This window comes from Lepisosteus platostomus, chromosome 15, assembly GCF_059453375.1.
Source record: "Lepisosteus platostomus isolate fLepPlt1 chromosome 15, fLepPlt1.hap1, whole genome shotgun sequence".
NCBI lineage: Eukaryota > Metazoa > Chordata > Actinopteri > Semionotiformes > Lepisosteidae > Lepisosteus > Lepisosteus platostomus.
The window spans coordinates 13,460,357-13,472,291 of NC_142625.1; the positions used below are offsets into that span (position 1 = coordinate 13,460,357).

At 41.1% G+C, this 11,935-nt stretch overlaps 1 long non-coding RNA gene across 1 annotated transcript; it reads left to right on the top strand.

Moving 5' to 3' along the window:
• The first annotated feature begins 7,260 nt into the window (after positions 1-7,260).
• Positions 7,261-11,727, top strand: LOC148648016 (uncharacterized). The gene is made up of 2 exons (XR_015926786.1): positions 7,261-8,270; positions 10,988-11,727. It is a non-coding gene; the product is annotated as an uncharacterized LOC148648016 (long non-coding RNA).
• The last annotated feature ends 208 nt before the right edge of the window (positions 11,728-11,935 follow it).

Sequence of the window (11,935 nt, forward strand, 5' to 3'; positions counted from 1 at the left end):
AATTCAGGAGGAATATGTTAGTTGCTGACATTTTGTATTTGGTTTTCACAGTCCTCAGGTCTTTGTTTTATCCTTTGTGTTAAATTCCCAACTCTGGTTCCTCATTCTGGAATCTGCCTCCATGGGTCCTGTCAGCTCCTGAAAAGTGCAGACGTTTAAAGCTTTGTTCTCCATGATTAAGCACTAACCGAGTGGCATTTCTAGTTCGAGATCAGCGTTGATAGCGAAAACAGATGTGAAAAACGAAGATGTAACTGTTCAGTATTTGAACACATTAATGTTCCCGACTTCTCCGTTAATAAACGTGGTTTAGGTAGGTTTTAATGCACTACTCAGACACATTCGCTGGGCTCCACTGCACTGTCTGCGAATCACTTCAGTGACTACAGTTCAGCCCTATGTGGCTCTGAAGCAGGTGCTCTTTAATGTCTGCATTACATTTTTGTGTTACAGAATTGTGGATAAGTATGTCTTGCACTTATCTTTGTGTTGAGATCTGTCTAGTGCCCTTAGAGCAATTCCATTTGGGCCATTTAAGCAGATACTTTGTTCAGTAATTAAAATATCCAGACAATCACTGAGCCCTTAGGGACCTTAGCCACTTATAATTTAGTAGCACAAGTTCCAGAGTAAGTTAATCAGTCATATTTGCTCAAAGTCATCATTCATTGCATATTAAGGCCGGCTGGACTGTAGTTAAAACACTGTATGCTCTTTGCCAGTAAATATGATGAAATGGATGTTACTGGATATATAGCCCAGAGGTGAAAATTCTAAGGAGAAAATTTTCAAAGAACACGTGTTGTACAGTGGGAATGCATGATATAAGCAGTTCCAAACTGTTTGGAAAGTTTAGGAAAATGCTCTGCTTTCTTTGTTTAATCTGTTAATCTATACCAAACTTAAACTGGTTCACAAGAAGTCAGATTTAGGTGATAAGCACTGTTGGCAAGGTAATTTTAAACAGAAAATGAATCACTTAATAAGGATTTAAAAGTTTGAAGCCAGTCATTTTTGTTCTCTGAGATGAGGGCACTGTTGCAACCCTGTTGTTTTTTTTCTTTGTTTTAAACCTTTCCTTAGCTATTTTCTCACTTTCAGTCTCCAGCTCCTCTGCCTTATCACATTCAATCACTGGGGCGTGATAACAGGAGACTTCAGAGTAATGCTGACACCCACTCATCAAGGGCATTGAAGCTGTTTTGATCACAGGAGTGAATGTCATGACTGCTGCTGGAACAGTGCCAGAGGCAGCAGTTGGAAAACAATCTGAAGCTTATCAGTGGTGCTTCTCATGATTACCATCCTTACAGGCCCAAAACCCTTCCTTACCATGCACAGGTACTCTCTCACTGCATTGTACATCTGTAAGCCACAAAAGGCTGCACCAGTTACTGTGCATGACAGCAGGAAGGAATGTTTTTCCTTCTGTCCTTGCTCTCCAGCCTGCTGACTAGATCTGTTGAGCTTTAGGATCACAGATTGGAGACTGTTTCCAGTGACTCGTTAACTATGAAAGGGATTCCTCAAGTGTTGGCACACAGTTGACCGAGCATTGCCATGAGTCGGGTGGGGTTAGTCGGCTATACTCCCTCAGCTCTCAGACACACAACTTTTGCAGCTCTCAGGCTGCCTGCCTGCAGGATCAGGTTGCCGATGGTGAGGGACACTGAGTCTTCGGTACCCTGCTGTACTGCCAATGTGAATTATTTCGAGGGCCTCGAAGGTGGAGGAGTCTGCCCAAACTTCTTCATTTTCCAATGTGTTCAGCTGTGGGGTTCAGCCAGGACATGGAGACCACCCATTTGTCCATTCCAAGCTGGATGAGTTTGTAACAAAAGCAATTGGCAATTGCAAATGTATAAAAAGTGCTCTAAGTGAGCCAGATGTGTACTTGTGAGATAATGTGCCCATTATACTGTATTACATGTTATACTGTAGTGCAATACTAAGTTGTTTACAATATTTGTTTTAAAGGTGCTTTATAATTTTAACTGTGTTTTATTTTTGTAAAAGCATTCTATATTTATAAAGAAGAATTATATTTTTGAAGATGTTTATTTGTGGAAACAATGCCTGTGTTACATTTTTCAAGATGTTTACGTGCTTGTTCTCCATTTTGCTTGTTTACTTTCGTGCGGCGCTCCTCCTCCTATTCCGGTGAGCTCCACGTTGATTGGCTGCCAAACTGAGGCGACCTCGCGGTACTTTCGTGGCGCAATACCAGATTTGGAACCGGGATGAAAAGTCATAAGGGAATCGTGTAATTAATCACCCCCTGCAATTCCCAGTCGTATAATTTGACACCCACTAGGACAGAAAAGGCAGCGAGATTCAGCAACTACAGTCATTAAATTTGACATGCTCTCTTGCTAGAAGTCGTGTCGAGTCCTGTAGTGTGACGCCGGCTTAAGCAGCCATATTATATGTTTGTCCATCATATTCAATGAATATAAGCGTTTGATCTGTTTTTCCAACTTGTAAATAATGTTCAAAAGTACTTGCTACTGCAAGAGCAAGAAGTGTCAATTTGGATTGGGACACAAAAGGGAAAAATTTTGAGAACTGAAAATTTCGTGTACAGAAATAAACAACTATGATATACCAATAGCTTCCAAACTGAAACTGTCTGGATTAGTTATATGGGATACATACTGTAGGTGTTATTCGTTTTCATTTTGCTGTATTGTTTTCATTTGTGTGGATTGTAAGTAGTTTAGCTACAAGCTCTTAATTAACAATGTATACACTTTCATTTGTCCAAGATGTCAGTTGCAATAGTAAAATACCAAAACAGCTCTATGGATTTTATAATTATTTATCATTTTATCATTATTTCTCACCATGAGCCATGTCTTGAACACCTTGTTCTGTTATTCTGGTGCCAACTGCATCATAGACTACTGGGTCATATTTATTGAGGACTGCTGGAAGGGGAAATAACCCTAACAAATAATTTTGATACTCAACTTTTACCAATAACAACTGAATTAATGTCCATTCTTGACTGTAACTTGAGGCAGTATTTGAAAAGCTTTATTTTTCATACAGGATAATTACTCATTTCAAGGTCAGTTTTGTCCATTCAACCAAGTTTTGATGGTCTGAGAAATGTCTAGAGATGGAGGTGACTAGTTCTCATCAATATGAACAATAATATAACAATTACATTTTACCAAACATACACATACAGGTGGTACAAGTCTAGCACTGCCACTATGCAGCACTTTATTTGCCATTTTTCTGTTTTTTGCTGTATTTCTGTGGTGCAGCTGAAAAGACGCTTAGAAAGCTAGAAATGTGCAGAGTGACCCTGAACAAACAACCCTTTTGCAAAGCTGTTGGAAAAACAGCCTGTGAAAATTCTGCCATCTGAAAAGTTCTGTGTACTCTGGCATTCCTCTGCTGTAATGTTGTTTCAGAGTACAATGAAGACAACAGGTGCCACAATATCATCTTACTAAACTCTTTATGTTTTGCTCCCAGTTCCATTACTGTGCATTTAAAGTTACAGAGAATAAGAAATTAAAACAGCTTTGTGTTGTTGCTACTAATACCACAACAGTAATAATACCAACACAACATTGAAACAAATCACTGGGCCTTTGGAAAACATTGCATCTGATATTGACTATTAAATTTGTCATTTAATCCCTTTACAGACTTTTTAACAGGCAGCAGTTATCTGCAGCAGCACCACATTCGATTTTAATTAAAGACTAAAATTATCTCAACCAATGCAGCTATAATTTAACACTTCAAAGCATGTTGCATAGTCAGGTAATATTTCAGCTTTCCTTTTTCTTTTTCATTAAAAAAAACTTTAATTAAAAAGAGACTTTGAAATGAGCAATGTGCAAGGCAGGCAGTCAGGAGAAAAGGAAATGGTCAGTGAGAGCTGGACTGTAGTATGGGAAAGGAAACTAATCCACACATTATTAGCAACCCTTGATAAATCAGTGGACCTGCTAATCCTAAATGGAGCCACTGTCCTGTGCGAAAACTCCAGTGCATGACTAGCAGCAGCTGGAAAATGTACAGTACCAAGGAATGTGCAGGTTAGCAACCAACAGGAAAAGAGACAGAGCAGCAGGAAAGCATAAATGAATATCTGACTGTAACAAAGCACAAAAACTCAGGTTATTCCAAGGCAAAGAGAGCTGGCCCACTGCAGCCACAGAGACAGACACCTGTGCTCAGCCAGGTCTCCAGCTGTGTGATCCACACACACAGGAAGTCCAGGGAATGTTCGGTGCGTTTTCCTTTCAAAGGGAAAGAATGGCTGCACAGCAGGACAGTGAAGCATGATTGGCAAGCCTCTTGCTCCTAACCTCATGGGAATATTGAGTACACTGAACTCTAACAGTATTTCTCAGCCATTAACACTGTAACACAGACTACAGCATTTAAAATGCAAAGTTCTAAGTTTAATGATTAATTTCACAGAGTTTATTTTTGCAAATATCCTGGCACTATGAGGCCATAAATAATAAAGACATTCATGGTGGCTCTATCATTTAAACTTCTTTTAGAGCTTGTCAATAGGATACAAAAAGGTTCTGAAGACTTTTCCCCGGATAGTTCTCTTTGTTGTCCCACAACATTTCCCTTGTAGGGAGTCTTTTTTCTCATTGAGTAGTAGTCTGCTCTGCATTGTCACCTCTTTCCTTTTTAAATCTTTCATTAATATTCAATTCAGTTCAGTTTATTTGTCATATACACACATGCAATGAAATCATTATTTGCATGTATGCTCTGATACAACAACAATTAGGAATCACCAAAAACATAAACAAAGAACGGCAGCAGCAACGACAAGTTAAATAACATACAATTTAAAAAACAACGAGTCAGACAAGCAGTGTGAGAAGAGAAAAAAATAACAGTGTGAGTCAGAGAGGGTAGGGTTAGAGTTCAGTAATCTGACAGCTTGTGAGAAGAAACTGTCTCTGAATCTGGAGGTTTGTGCCTTTATGCTCGTATAAGGCTTACCAGAGGGAAGGGGAGAGAAAAAAGAGAAACCAGGATGATTGGTACCCTTAGCAATACTCCCAGCCTTCCAGAGACATGAGTTGCAAAAATGTCCACAACAGAAGGGAGCTGTACTCCAATGGCTGTCCTGATCACCCCTTACAATGCCTTCCAGTCAGACATGAGCTGCTGTCAAACCACACTGAAATACCACATGTGAGCACACTCTCAGCTCCGCACCTGTAAAATGTAGTAAGAAGTGCATGCAGTAATCCAGTATCCCACCCACGTTTCCACACCACAAGCTCTTCTTCCAACAGACTTTGGGCCCAAACATTACATCCCTGTAGACACAACAAGATGTCCCATTGAATTCTTGGAATCTGGATGGACTGGAATGAACAAGACAAAACCGGAGAAAACCACAAATCCTGCTGCTACGGCCCCTCCGGCACAGGCTCAGATGTCCATGCCTCACTGCCCTGAAATGGTCCTGTCATCTCAGCCAATGCTGGTTTTATCCATACTGCCTAATCCTCTGTACTGTGCATCACCAAGCCACCGCAGATGGGAGCTTGTCCAGAGGAGAGCTCGAGTGCAGTGTTAGGACTTGCAGGGTGCAGGTTGTGGTCAGTGTCTCACTGCCTCCTAATTGTAGGTTCAGCCATATGTTTCTCCCCGGTGGAATTTAACCCCTGGGCTCCTGATTACAGGGACTGCTTCAAGATCTTTCCTGGGGGAAAAGGGGCTGTTCTTTAGAATTCTATTTGCTTCTTTCTGCCAGATCCTTAACAAAGATCTGATCCCGTGCACACTGCTCATTTTAAAGCCATTAGAACAGTGACGTATTTTGCTTTTACATAAACGGCAACAGAGAATCCAAACACAACTGTGAACCTGACAATACCTCATTTCTGTATCAGTCTGTGATAAAGTAATTACTTAGCAAGTCGCCCCCTCCATTAAAGAAGAAAGAAATCCTGTAATTTAGCGTTCCAGCATTTAACATAATTAGTGCCTAAAAAGTTGCTTTTGTAATAATTACATTAAATTTCTCCATCCCCTTAAAAAGGATTATTTTGCAAGTCACTTTTACTGCTATTTATACGTGTTGATCCTCTGGGCTTCTCTTGTACAGTTAATAACATGTGATGAATGTCAGTGTGATAAAAACTGTCATTATAAGTCTGTCTGGTCCATCAGCTGCAGGTGAAGCCATTTATCTTGACAATCTGAAAAGAAGCCAATTTATTTCTGACAGAGATAGAAGAACAGGTGTCTTATTAATGGGGAGAGCCCTGAAACCCTTTGGAAAAGAAGAACAGATTTTGTTGGGTGATGGAGTATGCACTGCATTTTGCAGGTTCTCATTCATTAATAAACATTAAAAATGAGAAAGCTAAATTGTTAAATTTGCTTCCTCCTATCTCTGTGCTTTATGGCACAGGACTACCTAATTAGTTCTTGGACAGTGACAGAGTAATGTAATTGATAACTTACTGGAAGTGCAGTGTTTTGGGACCACGACAGTGCAGAAGTGTGTGTGAATCGAGTAATGAATGGCATATTAAAGTGACAGATGGGACACTGGACACTGGCTGGTGGCATTTATCTCCTTCCACACAGCTAATTTTAGCTTAGTGATGTGCCCCGAGAAGGAAAAGTGCACAAAGTTCATTTTTATTTAAATACACAAACTTGTATTTAAATAAAACTTCAGACACACAAGGGATATACAGCACCACATACTGTAACTTGGTATTAGCAATCATTATTAGAAAAAAAAGAATTTTCTCTTTTCTGGCATATTTCTCAAATATTGTCCCTCAGTGACCCTGAATTTTCAGGGTGACCCTACCACTGAGTGCGTTCATCAATCAGTGTCTTTGTGGCAATGCTAGTTCTGCAGGTTTAAGTTGGATCATTTTCAAACTTTGCAGGATTGTGCACTTTATCTTTCAGCAAAACAGAATGTTGCTGTTCATTTTTTTGCTTGAAAACACAGTTTCTAGATCCTAGTGAATCCAACTGGCAATGGCCTAGAAAGTGTGCTACTTAACATGTTCATTATCCTCAGTTAGGTAGAACAAGTACAGTATTTACTGGTACTGATCAGATCTGAGAACACAGATACCCAACAGGAAGTGAATTGCTTTATCCAATATTGGGTCACAGGGGACCCAAAGCCTATCCCAGCAAGCAATGGATGCAAGGGAGGATACATCATAGACAGGATCATCAGTCCATCACAGGACACAGACAAAGACACAAATACAGACGAGCACACCAGGGCCAATTTCACCAGAAGCCAAGTAACCAAGGAACATACTGTATCTTTGGACTGCTGAAAGAAGGATGGTGGAGCACGCCAAGCACACCCACGTGAACACGGGGAGAACATACAAACTCCACACAGACAGAACATCAGGTCCTACATTTTATCCAGGGCCCCAGGACTGCAAGGCATTGCAAGGCAGCAATGCTAACTAGTGGACCACCTGACAGGAGCTCACTGAAAGGAAAAATGGAGATATATAATCATAAGATTTGTCTCTTAAAAAAAGAAGTTATAGGAATTCTTTGTACAAAAAAGCCAAGATCACTTCCAAATCGGGAGTGTAGGGTGTCTTTCGCACGTGATCTTTAACAGGAGCATTTGTGCTCACCTCTCGCTGAAGCCTCTCTCTCACCCAAACACGCCCCTCTCACATTTACCCCTTGCTGCCCCTGACCAGACTGACAGCCTGCAGCTGGTTAAACAAGAGGAGTGAGCCCTAAGTATCTGTATTTCTAGCCCTGTATTTATAGCCTGCTGCAAAGCTATGTTCAGTAGTCATATAGACAGCAACAGCTGGTGAGAGAGGAATTGTGGGAACGTTTGTCAATGTGCAAGTCACGAGTCTTTAGCTGATCAGTCATAGTCGGATGTTATTGTATTTCTTTTATATGTGATCTGTACTGTTGTTTCCTCCTTTATTTTATTGGCAATGCCCATGTTTAACAATACACGGCCTCTTTACAGACGTCTGAATAAGAGGAAGTGAGATGGAGTAAAGCATGTCGGCTTTGCACGATAATGATGCACCAACTGGTAAAGGGGAATTCGGATGCTAATTAGCTTCCCTTTAGGACTTCCTTTGAGAAGTGCTTTTAAGCCGCCAGAGCAGCTGTTTGATATAGAAAATAACAATGCAGAGGAACTACATCAGGAGATCACATGAGATACCTGTAGGACACGCCATAAGAAAGAGAAGAGAAATGGGAAAGAGGGTCACTCACTCATTTAAAGAATCTGAAAGGTACAGCATGCAGAGAAATCAGGATATCCTCCTTACCTCTCCATTTTAGGCAGCTCTTACAGGATCCCCATTAACCAAGCTTGCTGGTTTGGGAATTCGGTAGAAGTGTGTAATCTACACGCCCCTCAAGTTTTTTTTTAATCTACTTAAGTGACACATGCAGCCGAGTGAGTGAATCGTTCGGTTATTTGGATGGCTTTTTCTGTGAGGGGTTGAGACTGAAATTGGAGGAGGGCAACTGGAATTCAAAACTGCAGAACAGCTGCAGGACGCTGGATTGATTAATCCGTGCTGCGTGGGAAGAAATGAAAAGAGCCCACTCACCTGCAGTGTCAGAGAGGAGAGCAATTTTTCTAAGGTACTCCACAATTTGATTCCTGTTTGCGGGTCCTATTCGCATGCAACACATTGTAATCCAGCGCAGTATTTTTCTCTGCCTTAATAGTTAAGACACGGGACAATCAATGCCTCAACTCTGATCAATAAATACGTTTTAACTCCGCACATTAAAAGTTATGGCAATTATTTTATTCAGCTATTGTCTTTAATCTAAAATAGAGGTACAGTAACTCTAGTCTTGGAGTCAAGTGTCTTTGGAATAGCAACAAGAAACTAGCTGAGGAAATGTGATGATGGATGATGAAATTGAAATAATAAGTAATTCAAGTCAACTAGATTTGTTAAAAGCTGAAGCAGCAGACCCTGCGACCCTCCAGGACTACAGCTTGCATCCCACTCTAATTCACACATCTATCCAATCTAAAGGCAGAAGGCTGAGCGCCATCTGCTGGACACCCTGTAATCAGAATTCAAAAAAGGCTTCTGATTAATCCTTTTGATATCATGTGCAAGAGGATATAAAGATCAAACACAAAGGCACAAGAAGCCACAGCAATTTCTATTTTGCCACTGTTTAAAAGAGCTTTTTTGGTTTTGTGAAATTGTTTGCCAGATCTATAAAGATCATTTATTTTTAAGCTCCGTGCAAAATGCTTCTGTCAAAATGAAAAATCAAATGTTAGATAATGTTCATCTATAGTTGCATGCTTGCAAACGTATGCAGAAATCCTGTGAAACAGTTTGCTTGTTTAATTAAAAGAGACAGAAGAAGGATACAGAATGAAAAAACAGGAATATACTACGGCTTCCGAAATGATAAGAATCACAATTGTACTGTAGATGAAGCAGCTTTTTTATGGCAATGAACACAATGTGCTATGCTATGTCTTGGCACCTCTACAGAGCATCAGAAACAACACCAGCAAGTCTCGACTGGTCCTTCACACAAAGACAGCCCTTGTATGTTTCTACAGGTGTGCGCAGCTTTGGAAATCTGTTTTATTTTATCCCACTCAGGTGAGGGATTCCCTGGCCTCATCCACTGTTAGACCAGCGTTGTTATTGTTATTAGTGTGAGTTGGAAGACACAGAGAGGGCACGGAGGGTCAGGGTAGTGTGGTTACCATGGGGACTCGAACAGAGAAGGAAGGGCTACAAAGCCCCATTGTGGAGATCAAAGGAATTCTCTTGTGGAGGTGAGGGCAGGAAGTACACAGCTAAGCCTCACAGCCCAGTCAAAGGATTAGGCCTTGGAGGGGGCAGTGATGGTTACAACTGCACTGAGCCCTCATTCAGAAAAAACCCCAGGCCAGAAACTGATGAATGGGTGCAGAGCTGTAGAAACCAATTCACGTGTTTTGAAACTGCACTCCCGGTGCATTCCAAAGGAAAAAAAACGATTTTGCACGTTGAGTACCACAACTTTGTCCTATTGGGATCAGTTATCAGTTACCAGCAACAGAATGAGCAAGATAAACAGAATTTTCTCCTCTAATCTGTAACCTTCCTTATGAGTGCCAAACATTTAGAAATCCAACAAAGCACTCAAACACAGAACTTGTTTTGAGGTTACTGATTCTAAAGGATGAGACATGTGACTCCAAGAAGAAGTATATAGAGGGTACTGTAACTTTCATGTGCAGTGAAGATAAGTGACAGGTTCATTATGGAAGGTAGATCGAGGCAATAATGCATAGTCATAGTGGCTGGCTGTTCAACTCAGAAACAACATCGTCTCTCTTCAACAGCAGCTGATTTTCACAGGCACTTGCAGCTGAAGACTGAAGCATTAGTAGACAGTTCTCTACTCTAAAGTGACTGCTTGCCATGTCCCTTTTCTTCCTAGCCTTCGTTAGATTTTAACTGCAAGTGTCAGACACTGTCGTACATCCCACAGCCACTAAATCCAAGTAGAGCATTACCCCACCAGAGCATCAACGTGCCTTGGTGCTCCAAGTGACTGGTACAGCTCTGCTCTGCCCCTGCTGGGTTTCAATCATGGTCATTCATGGGCTCCAGGCCGCATTCCCCCCTGGACAGTACGGAACTCCGCCGCACCCAGTGAGCCAATGTTGTGTTTCAGAATAACTCCCGTACTCCCTAGATGTCAAGGAGGGACAGTGTCACTGACGCCCTGTTACACTCGGACGAGATTTATGTCTCTGTGATCACACACGCTGATGGCAAAGCACGATCACGTTTCCTATCACAATTACACTCATTAAATCAAAGAAACAAGATACCCGGGACAAATGTTATGCTTTTTTTATTTAGCTTTCAAGCCTTTTCCTTTTTATCTCAGTTCTCCTTTTCCAGGTCTTGGAAAATGTCTCACCTGTAGTCTCAGAATGCCTCACGCTCCCTGTTTCTCACCCCAGGTACACTTCGGAACCTGAGTCTGCAATCTGCTGCCAGCCCTCATTCCCTAGACTGTGTTCACTTGAGAAGCTCCTACTCCTTCATCTCACATGGGACCTGCAGCCTTGTGAGGGTTTTGGAAGAGCAAGACTGCTACCGATGTGCTGATGTTCCGATCTCCCACAGTCCACAAAAAACAACCAACATTTTAATAGAAGAAGAATTTATCTTTAGTGCTGTGCAGTTTGGCTCATTGCTTTCCACTGTAAGTGTGAATGTGCTTTGATCTCAACCAATTACAGTATTTAGTTCCAATTTCTCAAAACAATGACTTCTGTACTGGCTTCCTAAGGACAGGAGGAACTTGCAAATTGTATTTTAAACATTTGTTTCTGGACAGATCCTAAGCCTTAGGTGAGGGCTTTTTGAGTTTAAAAAAATAGATTATCCATTGCTGATGTTTCACAAACATGCATTTCTGGGTGAGCTGGGGAGGAGGGGGTTTACAAAAAATTATAAGATCAAGCAGTCCTTGATATAATTGCATCCACCCGTGTGTTTCCGGAAAATCAGCACCGTATCTGGTACTGTATTAAAACTCCAGAGTGTCAGACTCCAGCAGTGAAGCACTAGTCTATCACCGTGTGACTGTGGATTGACATTGTGAAACCAATTTCAATTAGCACTCAAACAACATCTTTATTCACAGGCCCCATTCATGCAGCACGTGTGTGTCAAATTAAACACTGTGAATGATTCATGTACTGCCAGAGTTTTTTAACAGGCGTTACTTACCTAGATCCCCCCCAACATCTGTTTATGGTATGAATAATATTCTTACAGTGAACAGCAAATTAAAATGAGCAATCAGTAATGCACAATGTTACTTAAACCGATCGAGCTCAGTCCTGGCTAAAAGCTTCAGTAGCCACAGCTGGGAATTAGCCAGATGGATCTGGCTTATTTGG